Raw genomic sequence first — 20,601 nt, forward strand, 5'->3', positions numbered from 1 at the left:
AGTTTCTGAAACGGGACTCAAAATTTCACATTGCTGTTACTGTCTACTTGCTCAGACTGTGAGCTCTTTGTGGGCAGGCACCATAAGCTTTCATCTTTGTATTCTCAACACCTACTGTGCTTTGCACACAATAGTTACTCTACTCAGGCTTGTTGAATAATCTCACACTTTGAAATTATGTTTAGGGATCCAGCTACAGGATACCTCTGTGGTCTTGTGCTATCTCCCAAACTGTAAGTAACAGAGCAATTGTTAAAATATCTCCCCCCATCTTATTATTCCCAAATCCAACATAAAATTAAAAAGCAAATCTAGACAACTAACACATCATCTCCAGCAGACCCCACTCTTGAGAAGAAAAGTATAGGCCTGACTATTGTTTATGAAGTGTTCCAGAATGGACACTTAAATAGATCAATAAATCAACAAACCAGGTGTTTTGCCTTTGCACAGTTCTTGCTCTGGGTAGGTCTTCAAAAAAACAAAAGCAAAGACAAAACAAAACAATGCCCCCCCCAAACCAAACAGTATCAAGACTTAGTGAAGTGATCTCTAAGTCTAGTTAAAATTCCTTTGGATTATTACATAGGCTAAACTATATATTCTTATGTTCTTAAGTTCTTGCTTTATTAGCTTAGCAGTCTAGCCTCACCCCCACTCCAAAACTGCTGTTCCCCTTTTTGTATTCCATTCAAATTCTTATTTTTTTAATTTTTATTTTTTATTTATTATTTTGCGGTACGCGGGCCTCTCACTGTTGTGGCCTCTCCTGTTGCGGAGCACAGGCTCCGGATGTGCAGGCTCAGCGGCCATGGCTTACGGGCCCAGCCGCTCTGCGGCATGTGGGATCTTCCCGGACCGGGGCACGAACCCGTGTCTCCTGCATTGGCAGGCGGACTCTCAACCACTGCGCCACCAGGGAAGCCCTCAAATTCTTGTTTTTAAACAAAGATAATTTTTAACTGGAAAATGCATTTCCCCTAGACATATCAGGAGAACTTGTTGCTCTCCTCTATTTATAATCAGATTTCTCCCTTAGTTCATGCTTATTCGCAAAGTGGATGGTAGGAGACTCACAGGGGAGAGTGGGCCTATGGATAATTGCCTCTTGCCATAATTTTCTGTAATTGCAAAACCTTATTTTAACTAAGGCACGACTCTGCTTAGGTTGTATTCATTGCATATTGCAGTATCACAGACTTAAACATGTTAAAATAAGAGAAACTGTTAAAGGTCTATGTTTAGACACAGTTTATGGTTAGAGACTTGCTCCATATTCCTTCGGTCATACGTTATGACTAACAAACGTTCTACTGTTTAATGGATGTGGGCACGAAGCAGAAAGGATGATTGTCCAGAAGATCATTTAAGGGCTTACCTAGCTCTTAACTGGTTATTTCAGTGGGTGCAGAAGATGAAATTACACCAAAATGTTATTAATTTACAAGTTTGATATTTACCTTTGTAATACCTATGAATAAATGTATTGCTAAACAATATCATAAACTGTGGACCCTACTTGGAGTGGAACTTGTTTAGAATCATCATTTGACTCAGGAGAAGCACTTGCATACAAAAATAATGAATGTGTCTGTTAGAAATAGTTTTAAACAAAGTATTAAATTATTATGATTCTGAAAATACTCTTTATGGATTAAACTACGTTTTAATACCTCTTATTAGCATCATTACTATATGTACTAACTTGAAAGTTAGTACCATTCTTTCTTGAGAAACTTACTCAATTTTCAGTCAATCAGACTGACATATGCCCTCTCTGTCCCATTCCCCCACCCTATTAGGTTGATTTATTAATACATTTAACAATATATGTATGCTTATTTTTCCTCCTTATCCTATGACTATCTGGAGGTAGCATTCTTATTAGGTCACTCCTTGCTCAAAATCTTTCACTAATTTTGACAGTACTCAATCTAAATGGCTTAACAAGAATTGAGGGTTCTACATAAAGTTCCTCCAATGACCTTCCTATCCTGTTTCCTGCTTCCCCTATAGTAGTCCCTCTTTCCCTCACCCCAAACCCATTACTCTGTATACAGGGTGTCCACCCAGCAAAGCCTGCCTTTCTCTTCTCAGGTTTATTAACATCCAGTTCATCCTTCATGACCCATATCACATCTGCTCCCTCCACAAAGCCCTAACTGGCCTTTGGTTGCAGCAACCAATCCCTCCTTTGGACCCCTCCAGTGCTTCTTGGTAACCGTAACTACCATTGACTACATGGGGACTGAGGCCCTCAATGAGTGTTTTGTTGACTTGAATTGTTGAGCTGAATTATTTGTGTTGGTTACTTTTCTTTTCTTTTTTAAATTGACATATAATTGACATACAACATCATATTAGTTTCAGGCATACAACCTAACAATTTGATATTTGTGGATATTGTGAAATGATCACCACAATACATCTAGTTAATGTTCATCACCATACATTGTTACAGAATTTTTTTTCTTGTGATGAGAACTTTTAAGGTCTACTCTCTTAGCAACTTTCAAATATACACTACAGTGTTAGTAACTGTAGTTGCCATGCTGTATGCTATATCCCCATGACTTATTTATTTTATAACTGAGAGTTTGTACCTTTGATTCCCTTCACTCATTTTGCCCACCCCCCACCCCCCACCTCTGGCAACCACCAATCTGTTCTCTCTATCTATGTATCATTTAATTTCTAAAAATCTAACCTTATCTAACCCCTTCAGATAGACTGAAAAGTCCTTGTAAGAAAGGTGGTGTGGGGAGACCTTCAAGATGGTGGAGGAGTAAGATGTGGAGATCACCTTCCTCCCCACAAATACATCAGAAATACATCTACATGTGGAACAGCTCCTACAGAACACCTACTGAATGCTGGCAGAAGACCTCAGACTTCCCAAAAGGCAAGGAACTCCCCAAGTACCTGGGCAGGACAAAAGAAAAAAGAAAAAACAGAGATAAAAGAATAGGGATGGGGGTTTCCCTGGTGGCACAGTGGTTGAGAGTCCGCCTGCCGATGCAGGGGACACGGGTTTGTGCCCTGGTCCGGGAAGATCCTACATGCCGTGGAGCGGCTGGGCCCGTGAGCCATGGCCGCTGAGCCTGCACATCCGGAGCCTGTGCTCCGCGACGGGAGAGGCCACAGCAGTGAGAGGCCCACGTACCGTAAAAAAAAAAAAAAGAAAAGAATAGGGATGGGACCTGCACCTCTGGGAGGGAGCTGTGAAGGAGGGAAAGTTTCCACACACTAGGAAGCCCCTTTGCGGGCAGACACGGGGATGGCGGAGGGGGGGAGCTTCAGAGCCACGGAGGAGAGAGCAGCCACAGGGGTGTGGAGGGCAAAGCGAAGAGATTCCCACACAGAGGATCGGTGCCGACCAGCACTCACCAGCCTGAGAGGCTTGTCTGCTCACCCGCCGGGGTGGGCGGGGGCTGAGAGCTGAGGCTCGGGGCTTCGGAGGTCAGATCCCAGGGAGAGGACTGGGGTTGGCTGTGGGAACACAGCCTCAAGGGGCTAGTGTGCCACGGCTAGCCGGGAGGTAGTCTGGGAAAAGGTTTGGGCCTGCCTAAGAGGCAAGAGACCATTGTTTCGGGGTGCATGAGGAGAAGGGATTCGGAGCACTGCCTAAATGAGCTCCAGAGATGGGCGCAAGCTGTGGCTATCAGCGCGGACCCCAGAGATGGGCATGAAATGCTAAGGCTGCTGCTGCAGCCACCAAGAAGCCTGTGTGCAAGCACAGGTCACTATCCACACCTCCCCTCCCGGGAGCCTGTGCAGCCCACCACTGCCAGGGTCCCGTGATCCAGGGACAACTTCCCCGAGAGAACACACAGTGCGCCTCAGGCTATTGCAACGTTGCACGGGCCTCTGCCGCTGCTGGCTCACCCGGCATCCGTACCCCTTCCTCCCCCCGGCCTGAGTGAGCCAGAGCCCCCGAATCAGCTGCTCCTTTAACCCTGTCTGGTCTGAGCAAAGAACAGACACCCTCAGGTGACCTGCACGCAGAGGCAGGGCCAAATCCAAACCTAAAACCCAGAGCTGTGCGAACAAAGAAGAGAAAGGAAATTTTTCCCAGCAGCCTCAGGAGCAGCGGATTAAATCTCCACAATCAACGTGATGTGCCCAGCAACTGTTGAATACCTGAATAGACAATGAATCATCCCAAAACTGGGGCGGTGGACTTGGGAGAAACTGTAGACTTGGGGTTTGCTTGCTGCATCTAACATTTGTTTCTGGTTTTATGTTTATCTTAGTTTAGTATTTAGAGTTTATTATGATTGGTAGATTTGTTTATTGATTTGGTTACTCTCTTCCTTTTTTTTAATATATAGACATACATATATATTTTCCTTTTTCTCTTTATGTGAGTGTGTATGTGCATGCTTCATTGTGTGACTTTCTCTGTATAGCTTTGCTTTAACCGTTTGTCCTAGGGTTCTGTCTGTCCGTTTTCTTGGTCTGTTTTTTTTTTTTTTAGTATAGTTTTTACTGCTTGTTATCATTGGTGGATTTGTTTTTTGGTATGGTTGCTCTCTTCTTTCTTTCTTGTTCTATTACTTTTTAAATATTTTAATAATTTAAATTTTTTTATTTTAATAACTTTATTTTGTTTTATTTTATATTTTCTTTCTTTCTTTTTTCCTCCCTTTTCTTCTGAGCCATGTGGTTGATAAGGTCTTGGGGCTCTGGCCAGGGGTCAGGCCTGTGCCTCTTAGGTGGGAGAGCTGAGTTCAGGACCTTGGTCTACAACAGACCTCCTGGCTCCACATAATATCAAATGGCAAAAGCTCTCCCAGAGATCTCCATCTCAACGTTAAGATCCAGCTCCACTCAACGACCAGCAAAGCTACAGTGCTGGACACCCTATGCCAAAGAACTAGCAATACAGGAACACAATGCCACCCATTAGCAGAGAGACTGCCTAAAATCATAATAAGGTCACAGACACCCCAAAACACACCACTGGATACGGTCCTGCCCACCAGAAAGACAAGACCCAGCCTCATCCAACAGAACACAGGCACCATGCCCCTCCACTAGGAAGCCTACACAATCCACTGAACTAAACTTAGCCACTGGGGGCAGACACCAAAAACAACGGGAACTACGAACATGGAGCCTGCAAAAAGGAGACCTCAAACACAGTAAGTTAAGGAAAAAGAAAAGACAGTGAAACACACAGCAGATGAAGGAGCAAGGTAAAAACCCACCAGACCAAGCAAATGAAGAGGAAATAGGCAGTCTACCTGAAAAAGAATTCAGAGTAATGATAGTAAAGATGATCCAAAATCTTGGAAATAGAATGGAGAAAATACAAGAAACATTTAGCAAGGACCTAGAAGAACTAAAGAGCAAACAAACAATGATGAACAACACAATAACTGAAATTTAAAATTCTCTAGATGGAATCAATAACAGAATAACTGAGGCAAAGAACAGGTAAGTGACCTGGAAGATAAAACAGTGGAAATAACTATGACAGAGTAGAATAAAGACAAAAGAATGAAAAGAATTGAGGACAGTCTTAGAGACCTCTGGGACAACATTAAACGCACCAACATTTGATTTATAGGGGTCCCAGAAGAAGAAGAGAAAAAGAAAGGGACTGAGCAAATATTTGAAGAGATTATAGTTGAAAACTTCCCTAATATGGGAAAGGAAATAATCAATGAAGTCCCAGAGGCGCAGAGAGTCCCATACAGGATAAATCCAAGGAGAAACATGCCAAGACACATATTAGTAAAACTATCAAAAATTAAATACAAAGAAAAAAAAGCACCAAGGGAAAAAGAACAAATAACATACAAGTGAATCCCCATAAGACTAACAGCGGATCTTTCAGAAGAAACTCTGCAAGCCAGAAGGGAGTGGCAGGACATATTTAAAGAGATGAAAGGGAAAAACCTACAACCAAGATTACTCTACCCAGCAAGGATCTCATTCAGATTAAACGGAGAAATTAAAACCTTTACAGACAGCAAACGCTAAGAGAATTCAGCAGCAACAAACCAGCTTTACAACAAATGCTAAAGGAACTTCTCTAGGAAGGAAATACAAGAGAAGGAAAAGACTTACAATAACAAACCCCAAACAATTAAGAAAATGGTAATAGGAACATACATATCGTTAACTACCTTAAATGTAAATGGATTAAATGCTCCAACCAAAAGACATAGACTGGCTGAATGGATACAAAAACAAGACCCATACATATGCTGTCTACAAGAGACCCACTTCAGACCTAGGGACACATACAGACTGAAAGTGAGGGGATGGAAAAAGATATTCCATGCAAATGGAAATCAAAAGAAAGCTGGAGTAGCAATTCTCATATCAGACAAAATAGACTTTAAAATAAAGACTATTACAAGGACAAAGAAGGACACTACATAATGATCAAGGGATCAATCCAAGAAGATATAACAACTGTAAATATTTATGCACCCAACATAGGAGCACCTCAATACATAAGGCAAATGCTAACAGCCATAAAAGGGGAAATCGACAGTAACACAATCATAGTATGGGACTTTAACACCCCACTTTCACCAATGGACTGATCATCCAAAATGAAAATAAGTAAGGAAACACAAGCTTTAAATGATACATTAAACAAGATGGACTTAATTGATATTTAAAGGACATTCCATCCAAAAACAACAGAATACACTTTCTTCTCAAGTGTTCATAGAACATTCTCCAGAATAGATCATATCTTGGGTCATAAAACAAGCCTTGGTAAATTTAAGAAAATTGAAATCATATCAAGTATATTTTCTGACTACAACACTATGAGACTAAATATCAATTACAGGAAAAAAATCTGTAAAAAATACAAACACATGGAGGCTAAAAATACACTACTAAATAACCAAGAGATCACTGAAGAAATCAAAGATGAAATCAAAAAATACCTAGAAACAAATGACAATGAAAACACGGTGACTCAAAACCTATGGGATGCAGCAAAAGCAGTTCTAAGACTGAAGTTTATAGCAATATAATCCTACCTCAAGAAACATCTCAAATAAACAGCCTAACTGTACACCTAAAGCAATTAGAGAAAGAAGAACAAAAAACCCACAAAGTTAGCAGAAGGAAAGAAATCACAAAGATCAGATCAGAAATAAATGAAAAAGAAATGAAGGAAACAATAACAAAGATCAATAAAACTAAAAGGTAGTTCGTTGAGAAGATAAACCATTAGCCAGACTCATCAAGAAAAAAAAGAAGAGTCAGATCAATAGAATTAGAAATGAAAAAGGAGAAGTTACAACTGACACTGCAGAAATACAAAGGATCATGAGAGATTACTACAAGCAACTATACGCCAATAAAATGGACAACCTAGGAGAAATGGACAAATTCTTAGAAAAGCACAACCTTCTGAGACTGAACCAGGAAGACATAGAAAGTATAAACAGACCAATCACAAGTACTGAAATTGAGACTGTGATTAAAAATCTTCCAACAAACAAAAGCCCAGGACCAGATGGCTTCACAGGCGAATTCTATCAAACATTTAGAGAAGAGCTAATACCTATCCTTCTCAAACTCTTCCAAAATATAGCAGAGGGAGGACAACTCCCAAACTCATTCTACGAGGCCACCATCACCCTGATACCAAAACTAGACAAAGATGTCACTAAAAAAGAAAACTACAGGCCAATATGACTGATGATCATGGATGCAAAAATCCTCAACAAAATACTAGCAAACAGAATCCAGCAGCACATTAAAAGGATCATACACCATAATCAAGTGGGGTTTATCACCGGAATGCAAGGATTCTTCAATATATGCAAATCAATCAATGTGATACACCATATTAACAAATTGAAGGATAAAAACCACATGATCATCTCAATAGATGCAGAAAAAGCTTTCGACAAAATTCAACACCCATTGTTGATAAAAACTCTCCAGAATGTACATATAGAGGGAACTTACCTCAACCTAATAAAGACCATATATGACAAACCCACAGCCAACATCGTTGTTAATGGTGCAAAACTGAAACCATTTCCTCTAAGATCAGTAACAAGACAAGGTTGTCCACTCTCACCACTATTATTCAACATAGTTTTGGAAGTTTTAGCCACAGCAATCAGAGAAGAAAAAGAAATAAAAGGAATCGAAATCAGAAAAGAAGAAATAAAACTGTCACTGTTTGCAGATGACATGATACTCTACACAGAGAATCCTAGAGATGCTACCAGAAAACTACTAGAGCTAATCAATGAATTTGGGAAAGTAGCAGGACACAAAATTAATGCACAGAAATCTCTTGCATTCCTATACACTAATGATTAAAAACCTAAAAGAGAAATTAAGGAAACACTCCCATTTACCATTGCAACAAAAAGAATAAAATACCTAGGAATAAGCCTACCTAAGGAGACAAAAGACCTGTATGCAGAAAACTATATGACACTGATGAAAGAAATTAAAGATGATACAAACAGATGGAGAGATATACCATGTTCTTGGCTAGGAAGAATCAACATTGTGAGAATGACTATACTACCCAAAGCAATCTACATGTTCAGTGCAATCCGTATCAAACTACCAATGGCATTTTTCACTGAACTAGAACAAAAAATTTCACAATTTGTATGGAAACACAAAAGACCCTGAATAGCTAAAGCAATCTTGAGAAAGAAAAACGGAGCTGGAGGGATCAGGCTCCCTGACTTCAGAGTATACTACAAAGGTACAGTAATCAAGACGGTATGGTACTGGCACAAAAACAAAAATATAGATCAATGGAACAGGATAGAAAGCCCAGAGATAAACCCACACACTTATGGTCACCTTATCTTTGATAAAGGAGGCAAGAGTATACAATGGAGAAAAGACAGCCTCTTCAATAAGTGGTGCTAGAAAACTGGACAGCTACACATGGATGAATGAAATGAGAACACTCCCTAACACCATACACAAAAATAAACTCAAAATGGATTAAAGACCTAAAAATAAGGCCAGACACTATACAACTCTTAAGAGGAAAACATAGGCAGAACACTGTATGACATATATCACAGCAAGATCCTTTTTGACCCACCTCCTAGAGAAATGGAAATAAAAACAAAAATAAACAAATGGGATCTAATGAAACTTAAAAGCTCTTGTACAGCAAACGAAACCATAAAGACGATGAAAACACAACCCTCAGAATGGGAGAAAATATTTGCAAACAAAGCAAGTGACAAAGGATTAATCTCCAAAATTTACAAGCAGCTCATGCAGCTCAATATCAAAGAAACAAATAACACAACCCAAAAATGGGCAGAAGACTTAAATAGACATTTCTCCAAAGAAGATGTAAAGATTGCTAACAAACACATTAAAGGATGCTCAACATCACTAATCATTGGAGAAATGCAAATCAAAACTACAGTGAGGTATCACTTCACACCATTTAGAATGGCCATCATCAAAAAATCTACAAACAGGGCTTCCCTGGTGGCGCAGTGGTTGAGAGTCCGCCTGCTGATGCAGGGGACACGGGTTTGTGCCCCGTTCCAGGAGGATCTCACATGCCGTGGAGCGGCTGGGCCCATGAGCCATGGCCCCTGAGCCTGCATGTCCAGAGCCTGTGCTCCACAACAGGAGAGGCCACAACAGTTAGAGGCCCACATACCGCAAAAAAAAAAAAAAAAATCTACATACAATAAATGCTGGAGAGGGTGTGGAGAAAAGTTAACCCTTTTGCACTGTTGGTGGGAATGTAAACTGTTACAGCCACTATGGAGAACAGCATGGAGATTCCTTAAAAAATTAAAAATAGAACTACCATATGACCCAGCAATCCCACTACTGGGCATATACCCTGAGAAAACCATAATTCAAAAAGAATCATGTACCACAATGTTCATTGCAGCTCTATTTACAATAGCCAGGGCATGGAAGCAACTAAGAGTCCATCGACAGATGAATGGATAAAGAAGATGTGCACGTATACACAATGGAATATTACTCAGCCATAAAAATAAATGAAATTGAGTTATTTGTATGAGTTATTTGTAGCGAGGTGGATGGACCTAGAGTCTGTCATACAGAGTGAAGTAAGTCAGAAAGAGAAAAATGAATACCATATGCTAACACATATTTGTGGAATCTGAAAAAAAAAAAAAGGTTCTGAAGATCCTAGGGACAGGACAGGAATAAACATGCAGACATAGAGAATGGACTTGAGGATACGGAGAGTGGGAAGGGTAAGCTGGGACGAAGTGAGAGAGTGGCACGGACATATATACACTACCAAATGTAAGATATGTAGCTAGTGGGAAGTAGCTGCATAGCACAGGGAGATCAGCTTGGTGCCTTGTGATAGGGAGGGAGGGAGGGAGACGCAAGAGGGAGGAGGTATGGGGATATATGTATATGTATAGCTGATTCACTTTGTTATAGGGCAGAAACTAATACACCATTGTAAAGCAATAATACTTCAATAAAGATGTTAAAAAAAAAGGTGGTGTGTCTAGGCATCTAGTACAGTTTGAACACATTAACTGAATGCATTGATACACGAATTGATGAAAAAGTGACTGAAAATTGAACATATGAATTTGTGAATGGTACAGATTTCAGGGTATACATGGAAAAATATATCCTAAATTTATACAAACAATTTGGAGTCTACTGAGGAAAAGAATGGTAGAATTCTTAAAAGCCAAGGCTCTTGATACTTAAATTTTCCTTTAATGTCTACAGGGCAAAAAAGTAGTGGGTCCAGCAAGAATAGCCAGAAATGGGCTCTTTTAGTTCCACAGGACTCTGTTGAGTCCTGTGTGTTTAGGGATTTAAGATCAGCATGAAGTTATGGTGACAACCTGTCCACACAATGTCCCCCTTTCCTTCTATCCAAGGAGGGATCATGACCTCATTCTCAGGGAAGTGGACTCTCCTCCAAAGCATTTGAGGACCACTTCTTTCACAGATTAAATGAAATGCAAAATGGGTCCAGGGCAAAACAAGTCTTACTAATAGAACATGCATGAGTTCTGGGGGGAAAAGTCATTGCTAAGTTGTATATGGTTTTTTTTTTCTGAACCTTTGAAAAGATCAACTCTGGTTTCAGTTTAATTTTTTTTTTTTTCAAAAGAAACCTACATGGCCACTGCTTCAAATTTGTTCCAGATGGATTTAGTCATAGAATGATTGATTATCCACTCAGTTGCGAGCTATGTGGTTAAGCTCAGAAATCTACAACAAACTGATCTGGAGCTGTGTTTCACGGTAAGTGGCAGAAAGGATAATCCTTAAACTGTCATTTTAGAGTCAGTGATGAGGAAAGAGGAATTTAGTGAGGCTACTTATGTCAAGAGAATGTACTAGTAAATGGATGGCTGAATATGAGGGAATCTTATGAGCATAATGCTTTTTTTTTCTCCTCTGTACATCATGGTAAAGGGAACCAGATCTGACCGGGAGCCCCCCGAGGGCTGCCCCAGCTCTCACTGCCTGCTTCATGAATTAGCCCAGCCTCCCGGGGATGCTCCAGGCCCGAGGTCAGAGGCTGGCTTCTACCTGGCTGCTGAGGCACCCATTTATCCTACTACCCACTCAACAGGCCCACAGAGGTTTTTATTATTGGCATCAGAGACACCTGAGAAAATCTGGAAGCTAATTCTGGGGGAGAGTGAACCTAGGAGAAAATGTACTGTTCTCTATACAGAGCTGTATTATGTACTTTAAAAAGCAATTTAAGAACATTTGGTCCATTCCCATTTTCTTTAAGGAGAAAAAAAAAACCCTTTGCTTTGGATTTTGGTTATTTCTTTTAACAGCTGCATTAGCCTTTTCTCTATTCTTTCCCTCTGGTTAAGTCACAATCGGGCCATCAGAATATTCTTTTGGGGAGATTGGATGTGGCTGGTGGCGCTCCCTACATGTCACCATCTGTTTTTATTAGTTGTTCAATTTCTTGGTTTTCACCCTCACGGTGGTTTTCTACTTTTGCTCATATATCCTTTCTCTTTTCCCTTTCCCTTAGAGTGCTATTCTACTTCATTACTGCCTCCCTGTCAAAAAACAAATCACTATTCTGCCCCTTATCATGCTAACTGCTTCTCAGAACAGAAGAAAATTCATGTTGGATTTTATGGCCTCTGAATTTTTAGGCCTTACACAACTTATTTATTGTAACCTTAGGTTATATTTAGCACGTCTCCCAGAATTTTGAGGCAAAAGATGTAAACATATTTAAACACAAAAATGATGACTAGGAAGCAGGCTTTTGAATAGGCTGTAGGAAGAAAAATGTGACTGAAACAGAACAGAGATTTCTATGAGAGAGATGGAGAACATTTTCCATGATTCCCTAACAAACACACAAATATTACAGATGTCTAGGACAAAAGTTCACGTTGAGGCAAGAACAGTGTTTATTAAATTTCTTTTATATAACAGGCATGTGGATACATGCTAATCGGCAAAAATAAAGGGAGTTTTTGTGTTTGCTCATAAAGTTTTTGTTTCATGGATATTGTTTATTGAGTGGAGTAAAGCAGGATTTTAACTAAAAAGTCTGAAAATCAGAGTATATATTCATAATTATTTATGAGTGGTTTTGGAGAAGATTGATAGCATTTTAGAAGTTCTATATCCATGAAGAAGAGAAGGGTACATTCATTCAAAAGGAGCTGTTAGAAGCTGTGAGGTTCTTCTTTTGAACAGTACTTTGCCTGTTTCAACCACACCCATCAGGATGCGTATCTGAATGAGTCATCCAGGCTCCTGCACCGCTGGGGAGGTGGGTGCATTTTGCTTTTTAACTCATATTTTGCTTTTTGAAACCATTTAAAATTCTAGATTTAACTCTAAAGTTTTGGATGGAATCATTTCAGGGGGAATTTAATTACAGATTGTGGTAGGCAGCTTCTGACATGGCTCGCAATGATCCCAGAATCCTGGCATTCACACCCTTGACTGTGGGCTGGATTTAGTAGCTTGTTTCTAATGAACAAAATATGGCAAAAGTGATGGACTGTCACTTCAGTGATTGAGTTACAGAAGACTGTGACTTCAGTCTTATTAGCACTCACTTTCTTGCTGGCACTTTCTCCTGCCCTTTCCCTTGCTGACTCTGACGAAGAAGGCTGCTGTGCTGTGAGGTGCTCTAGGGAGAGGTATATGTGGCTAGGAGCCATGGAGGAAGAACTCATGAGAAATGCAGGCAGGAAGTGAATCCTGCCAACAACCACTAGTTGAGTGAGCTCGGAAGGGGATTCTTCCCAGTCAAGCCTTGAGACAACTGCAGATTGTGAAAGACCCAAAGCCTGAGGACCCAACTAAGCCGTACTTTGATTCAGACCCAGAGAAGCTGTGAAATAATAAATGTTTGTTGTTTTAGGCTGCTACGTTTTAGGACAATTTGTCATGTGGCAACAGATAACTCATAGGCTTCCTTATGCTTTTTGTGTAACAGATAATAATGCATGAGCTCAGGAAAGACTGATTGCTTTGGTTGTAAGCCTGGTTTGAATCTGAGGCTGAAAAACATCCTGAAATACATCCTGAAATATGAAATGAACAAACCTGTAGACTTTAAACAGGCTGTTCTTTGCTGAAAGGTATTCATGTCCCCCAATGAAGGCAGCATATCTTAATTCAAAAATTGAGAAAATAATAAAGAACCTGTAATATTTAATGTTGTCACCTTTATGTTTTAAATGAGTTTATAGTAATACATGCAAAAAGTATATTTACTCTGCACCAAAAAACAAACAAACAAACAACAAAAACAAAAAAACAGAGTCCTTGGCTGTGGCATGAACCATAATAATTACCTATGTCCATGCCCCCAGGGGAAGACTGCAGTGATCTAGTTTTTAAAGCTTCAGTGATTTGGTCCAGACTTTTAGCAAACAACCAGTTCTAGGTGTGAACTGTTTTGTCAATAAAGCTTCAAGTCATTAGAACTGTCTGGTTTTTTGTTTCTGAGTCATTAATGCTATTATAATCACAGAATACATCTGCATTCTTCTCAGGGCAGATTTTAACTTGCTCTGGTATGTTTTCCTGATAAAAATGCCATTTGAAAGTCAAAGAATAGTTCCTATCAATAGAAATAGTTTAAATGCCACGCACGTATCAGTCAAGAACCATATAGCGACCACACTTCCAAGGCTTGTAGCCTAGACAAAGTGCACTCTCTCTACCTCTCTTTTTCTCTTTCTCATTCTTTTAAAATTATTTTGAATGAGAGCGGAAGGGACAACTCTTAATTTTGACAGCTGAGAAAGCTGAGGCCCAGAGAGGTTAACGGGTTTAATACAGTCAGAGTCACTTAGGGGAAGATTCAGATGGGAACCTTTTTCTCTTGCTGAGTTTCATGGAGTTTCGGCCACTTTTTTGCTGCCAAAGACTACTTTCTGGATCTCCCTGAGCATTCAAGCATAAAAACATTCCACTACAGGAGAAAATTCTATTAATTAATAAGGGAAATATCTGTGCATTACAGCTGTAACTGTTACAATGGAATTTATATTGGAGAAACTGAGTGTCTAATCAGAGGAGAAGAATATCTTTTTGAAAAAAAAAAAAAAAACCCACCACATGCAGATCTAATTCTATCCAAAGTATACCACACTCTGCTAACTGCAGAAAATAGAGAATGAAGAATCACTAGACATATCAGCTTCTTGATGGGCAGCACAAATTGTCAGCTACTGGAAGATAGGCTCTGAATATACCAACAAAATCTGGGAGCTTGTTAGAAATGTGAATCTTGGGTCTCACCCAACACCTACTGAATCAGAATCTTCATTTTAACAGGATCCCCAAGGAATTCACATGTTCAGTAAAGTTTGAGAATCATTGGTCTATCACACATAGCATATAGAAGATTCTCAAAAACATATTAGAGAATGGAATCCCAAATCTAAAGAATCCCTCAGACAATTCTATAAAAACAGAAAAACTGATTTATTCAGGTGTCACCTTTTCTTTTTTTCTTCATCAGTCTTTTGAGGAAAATATGTACTTATACACATATACACAGGTAGAAAATGGTCACTGTAATACTATTTTACAAGATACTTCAGCAGAGCCTATTTTTGATTAGAATAGTCTTATGCTTGCTCATGTCCTCTACTCTCCTATCTTGCTCTCTTTTTCTCTCTCTTCCAGTTCCATTCTACATCTCTTTTTCTGCCTCTCATTCCTCTTACAACTGCTCTTGTCTCCCAGAGTAAGAGGAGGTCCCTGGAAGAGAAGGATATAGCTCAACTGTTTGATCTAATTTGCTTTTTTTCTCCATAAATGTATGAATACATTCCTGGCCTCTACCCTCACAGGTGTTCACTGCATTTTTGCTTTTTCCTTAGATGATTGATTTTCATACTGAGTGGTGTGTGGTGATGGTAGGTGGTGTTGGGGGGAAAGTATCACTGTTACTTTAGTCACTCAGCAGAAGAGCCAGGGAAATGCTCATAACTGGCTTCACGGTTTCATCTTAATAATATGTGGTATATATATATAGTTACCCGCCTTATCTTTGGTTTTGCTTTCCGAAGTTTCAGTTACCCACACGGTCAACCATGGTCTAAAAATATTATATGAAAAATTCCAGAAATAATTCATATGTTTTAGATTGCCTGCTATTCTGAATAGTGTAGTGAAATACCTTGCCATCCCACTCCGTCCTGCCCATGACATGAATCATCCCTTTGTCTAGCATATCCTGCCCATCAACCGATTAGTAGCATCTTGTTTATCAGATCCACTGTTTTGGGTATCGCAGTGCTTGTGTTCAAGTAACCCTTATTTCACTTAATACTGGCCTCAAACCTCAAGAGTAGTGATGCTGGCAATTAGGGTATGCTACAGAGAAACCGTAAAGTGCTTCCTTTAAGTGAAAAGGTGGAAGTTCTCGGCTTAATAAGGAAAGAAAAAAATTTTGTATGCTGAGGTTGCTAAGATCTACAGTAAGAATGAATCTTCTAAATGTGAAATTGTGAAAAAAGGAAAAAGAAATTCATGCTAGTTTTACTGCCAAACTCAAACTGTAAAAGTTATGGCCAGTGCATGATAAGTGCTTAGTTAAGATGGAAAAGGCATTAAATTTGTACAATAAGATATTTTGAGAGAGAGACCACATTCATATAACTTTTATTACAGTATATTGTTATAATTGTTCTATTTCACTATTAGGTACTGTTGTTAATCTCTCAGTGTGCCTAACTTATAAATTAAACTTTATCATAGGTATGTATGTATGGGAAAAATATTGTATATATAGAGTTTGGTACTATCCATGGTTTCAGGCATCCGCTGGGGGTCTTGGAACATATCTCTCAAGGATAAGTGGGGACACTGTATTTAAAATCGATCAATGGGCAAGCAATACTTAAGTCATGAATTTTTAGCTACAGTAGTTACCCAGTTATGATCTCTGTAGTTAAGAGATTCACCTGACTGTAACAGAGAAGAGAAAGTATTTCTTCTCCTTTAAGGGAAAGTGGTGTTTTCTTTTTTGCTGAGTAATAGAGTTGACATAACACTGATGTGTCATCTATTAGAATAATTTTAAGATGTAGCTCTCCAAATCAACTACAGAGGCTTGGCCTGACTTTGAATCTGCACCTGATTCTTCTTTTCCTAATTTGAGATTTATACTGAGGAATAGGCAGGCCAGTTGCTTGCAGTTACTTTTACCCCTTGTCAGGACCTCTACTTGATATTTTAAGCTCTTGAGAAAATTCAAAACATCATTCATATTTTTTTTTTTTTTTTTTTTTTTTTTTTTTGCGGTATGCGGGCCTCTCACTGTTGTGGCCTCCCCCGTTGCGGAGCACAGGCTCCGGACACACAGGCTCCGCGGCCATGGCTCGCGGGCCCAGCCGCTCCGCGGCATATGGGATCCTCCCAGACCGGGGCACGAACCTGTATCCCCTGCATCAGCAGGCGGACTCTCAACCACTGCGCCACCAGGGAGGCCCCATCATTCATATTTAATCAAATAATTCATGCAGTCTTCCTTATTGATGTTGTCCTTATTCTCCCTTGTCATTATAAACTGGTCCTTTTAATACAAGACCAGAAACTGTGTATTTTACCAAGAAAAATACATACATTTTGTTATGGATTCATAATGCTTTTGGGAGTATGTAATTGTGCCTACTCCTGACTTTGATATTATAACCAGCTTTTCTAATAATTCTTTAAAACTCTGTTAGAACCCTAATACTGTTTGCGGCCAGGTTTTTACAATGACAACTAAATAGCCCAAGCTCTTTTTCTAATACAGTGATATTCTATTTGGGGTATTAACCATCAGTGATAGCTTGGTTTATTGGAAACTATTGCTCTGGCATGCTTAAACAATCCATTTTTCTGCTTAAATTGAAAAATCAGAGAAGATTTTTTAGTTTACTAACAGTTGGACTCTAATTTACAATGGCTTTGCTATTAAATATTTTTTAAAGTGAACTAGTCACCAAATAATCTTTCCTGTTTTTTCAGAACTATCATTAGCTGTATAAATTGCACCACAATTAAATTTCCTTCTTTTATTTAGCTTCTTTTTATCATTAGCTTCCCCCCCTCCCCCCAATTACTAAAGAAAGGAGGTCTTGGAATTGAAGTTTACAACAAAGCCCAGCATCTTTACCAGCTTGTGTGGAAGGACATTTTTCTCTGGCTACCTTCCTCCCTGGATTAGGGTTCTTCTGATGCACCAAGTCGTGAACTAGTTTTACAAAAAGGGCCCACAGCTTTTACTGGGAAGTTTAATTAATCATGAATAACTGGAATCTTCTGCCTTGTTTGTTGAGTGACGTTTTATTCTTGGCTACATCCTGACTATGTAATTTGCCAAAGTCTGAGGAATAAAAGAGCATGGGGATTCAATGTCAGTCACAGATAAGTTATTTTCTAATCCATTCTATAATGGTCTATCTAAAAAGTTTATTTTGTTAAAAATTTAGTTGCCCAAGAACACAAAGGTAGGTCAGGATGGAATCCAGGTAAATCTCTAAGAAAGATTAGTCAAGACATAGTCAGGATGTTGCTGAAGTGTAAGACAACAGAGTCTTAGAAGTTACACCTTAACACTTTTATTTCTTTGTTGACTCTATATTCCATCCAATAATGTCTTTATTGATTAAATCATGTAGTAGCTGTCCAAGGTGCCCTTTCTCTTGTGATAGGTAAACACATGAATTTAGAAAGCAGTTCCCAGTGTTGATTTTACAAGAATAATGAGAGGGGGACCTGTGTTCCAAATCATTTTAGAAGCATTATCAGCTTTGATCAGTTTAATTTTTGTACATGTTACTTTCCTACCAAAAAATGGTGCATTGTTACATGTTTGTGTACATGCATGTATATGGGCATGAACTTGAGTGGGTATGTGTATGTGTGCATATGTGTGAGTGTAAATAGCTGGAATACACTAAATCTAGGCAAGAAAGGGGGGTATTTAGGCTGTGTGGGCAGGTTTCTAAGGTGTCTTTTAACAACTTCTTTTGGAATGTCCTTTCCTTTTTTAGACAAGATATCTTCTGATATCACAAACTGCTCAGGACAGAACATGGATAAGGAGAGAAAACCATCTTACATAAAAGTATCTCCTTAGGCCTCAAATGATGAAAAGCAGTGATTAGGAAAAAAGCTTACTGGTGGGTTTCGAATGATGCCAAATACCTAAATTACTCGTATATTTTAGGAGAATGATTAAAGTTGAACTTATTCTCTAAGAAGCTTCCTCAAATAAACAACAAATTTGAAGGATTCAACAACAGACTCTGAAAAACAGACTTATACTGCTCTTCATAATTTTGGTATATTTAAAAATATTGAGATACTTAGGTTTTTTAGTGAATAGTGAAAAAGTCAGCAACAATTTAATGGCATACTAATTTTGTGAATGTATGTATGAGAGGAGGGCTTTGCTGCAAAATAGTGAGATCTAACTAATCACTACTGAACAAAAATTCTTCCCTAATCCAGGTTGTGATAGACCTGGTCTCCAGGGTGGACACTGAATGGGAACCTTTGAGTTGTTTCCTGTTTTGGATTGTGTTCCACATTTCCACTCAAGGGAGTAGGATTAGATTCTCTGCAGCACACACAGCTGTTTAGAGTACAAAACTTATTTCTGGAGCTTTTTGAGATTTAACTATATGCACAAAGGCAGTTGCAATTTCCATCATGATTCTCCCTTTAGCTGGGCACACATAAAGCAATACACACAGCTTTTATGGTTGTCTCTAGTTCCATTGTCTACTTCACACTCATATTTCACATACAGTTAAGTACGCAATACAAGCTAGCTATTAGCTCCCAAGGGGCCCTCAGTAATCTGTGTTCTTTCCTGGGCCACTTGGATCCATGGATTTCTTTCTCACTTCTCTAGAAATTCAGTTCTTTGTAACTTGGGACCAGATCAGAACTGTGCTTCTTTAAGTCACCTACAACCACCTAAGTGACTTTCCTGGATTCTACCCTTTAGCATTTTAACAGAATAAATTTAAAAAGAATAGTTTCATTCCTAGCCACAGCAATCAGTCAAGAAAAAGAAATAAAAGATATCCAAATTGGAAGGGAAGAGGTAAAACTGTCACTATTTGCAGATGACATGATACTCTATATAGAGAACACTGAAGACTCCACACAAAAACTTTTAGAACTAATATATGAATTCAGCAAGGTAACAGGATACAAGATTAATATACATAAATCTGTTGCATTTCTTTACACTAACAATGAAATATCAGAAAGAGAGTAAAAAAAATCCAGTTTAAAATCACATAAAATAATACTTAGGAATAAACTTAACCAAGGAGGTGAAAGACCTATATGCTGAAAACTATATAAAACACTGATAAAGGAAATTAATGATGATTCAAAGAAATGGAAAGATAGCCCATGCTCCTGGATTGGAAGGATTAATATTGTTAAATTGGCCATACTATCCAAAGCAATCTACAGATTTAATGTGATACCTATCAAAATACTCATGACAGTTTTCACAGAACTAGAATAAATAACCCTCAAATGTATATGGAACCACAAAAGATCCAGAATTGCCAAAGCAATTCTGAGGAAAAAGAACAAAGCTGGAAGCATAACCCTCCCAGACTTCAGGCAATACTACAAAGCTACAGTAATCAAAACAGCATGGTATTGGCACAAAAACAGACATATGGATCAATGGAACAGAATAGAGAGCCCAGAAATAAACCCACACACCTACAGTCAATTAATCTCTGACAAAGGTGGCAAGAATATACAATGGAGAAAAAGACAGTCTTTTCAACAAGTGGTGTTGGAAAAGCTGGACAACTACATGTAAATCAATGAAATTAGAACACTCCCTTACACTATATACAAAAATAAACTCAAAATGGTTTAAAGACCTAAATATAAGACATGACACCATAAAACTCTTAGAAGAGAACATAGGCAAAACACTCTCTGACATAAATCATAGCAATATTGTCTTAGATCACTCTCCCAAGGCAATAGAAATAAAAACAAAAATAAACAAATGGGGACAAATCAAACTTAAAACCTTTTGCACAGCAAAGGAAACCATCAACAAAATAAAAAGACAAGCTACAGGATGGGAGAAAATATTTTCAAACGATGTGA

The 20,601-nt window shown here is 38.9% G+C and overlaps 1 protein-coding gene and 1 long non-coding RNA gene across 5 annotated transcripts in view; one reads left to right on the forward strand and one right to left on the reverse strand.

The window, feature by feature from the left end:
- Positions 1 to 10,314, forward strand: part of LOC309815244 — a 209,443-nt gene extending 199,129 nt beyond the window's left edge. Inside the window, exon 4 of the long non-coding RNA XR_014295824.1 lies at positions 2,726 to 10,314. This is a non-coding gene — a long non-coding RNA (uncharacterized lncRNA). The remainder of the gene's footprint in view (positions 1 to 2,725) is intronic.
- EFEMP1 (EGF containing fibulin extracellular matrix protein 1) overlaps positions 1 to 20,601 on the reverse strand; it is a 69,221-nt gene that overhangs the window by 32,180 nt on the left and 16,440 nt on the right. The window lies entirely within an intron of this gene.

This window comes from Mesoplodon mirus (genome assembly GCF_964341445.2).
Source record: "Mesoplodon mirus genome assembly, chromosome: 14".
In the NCBI taxonomy this organism is placed as follows: Eukaryota; Metazoa; Chordata; class Mammalia; order Artiodactyla; family Ziphiidae; genus Mesoplodon; species Mesoplodon mirus.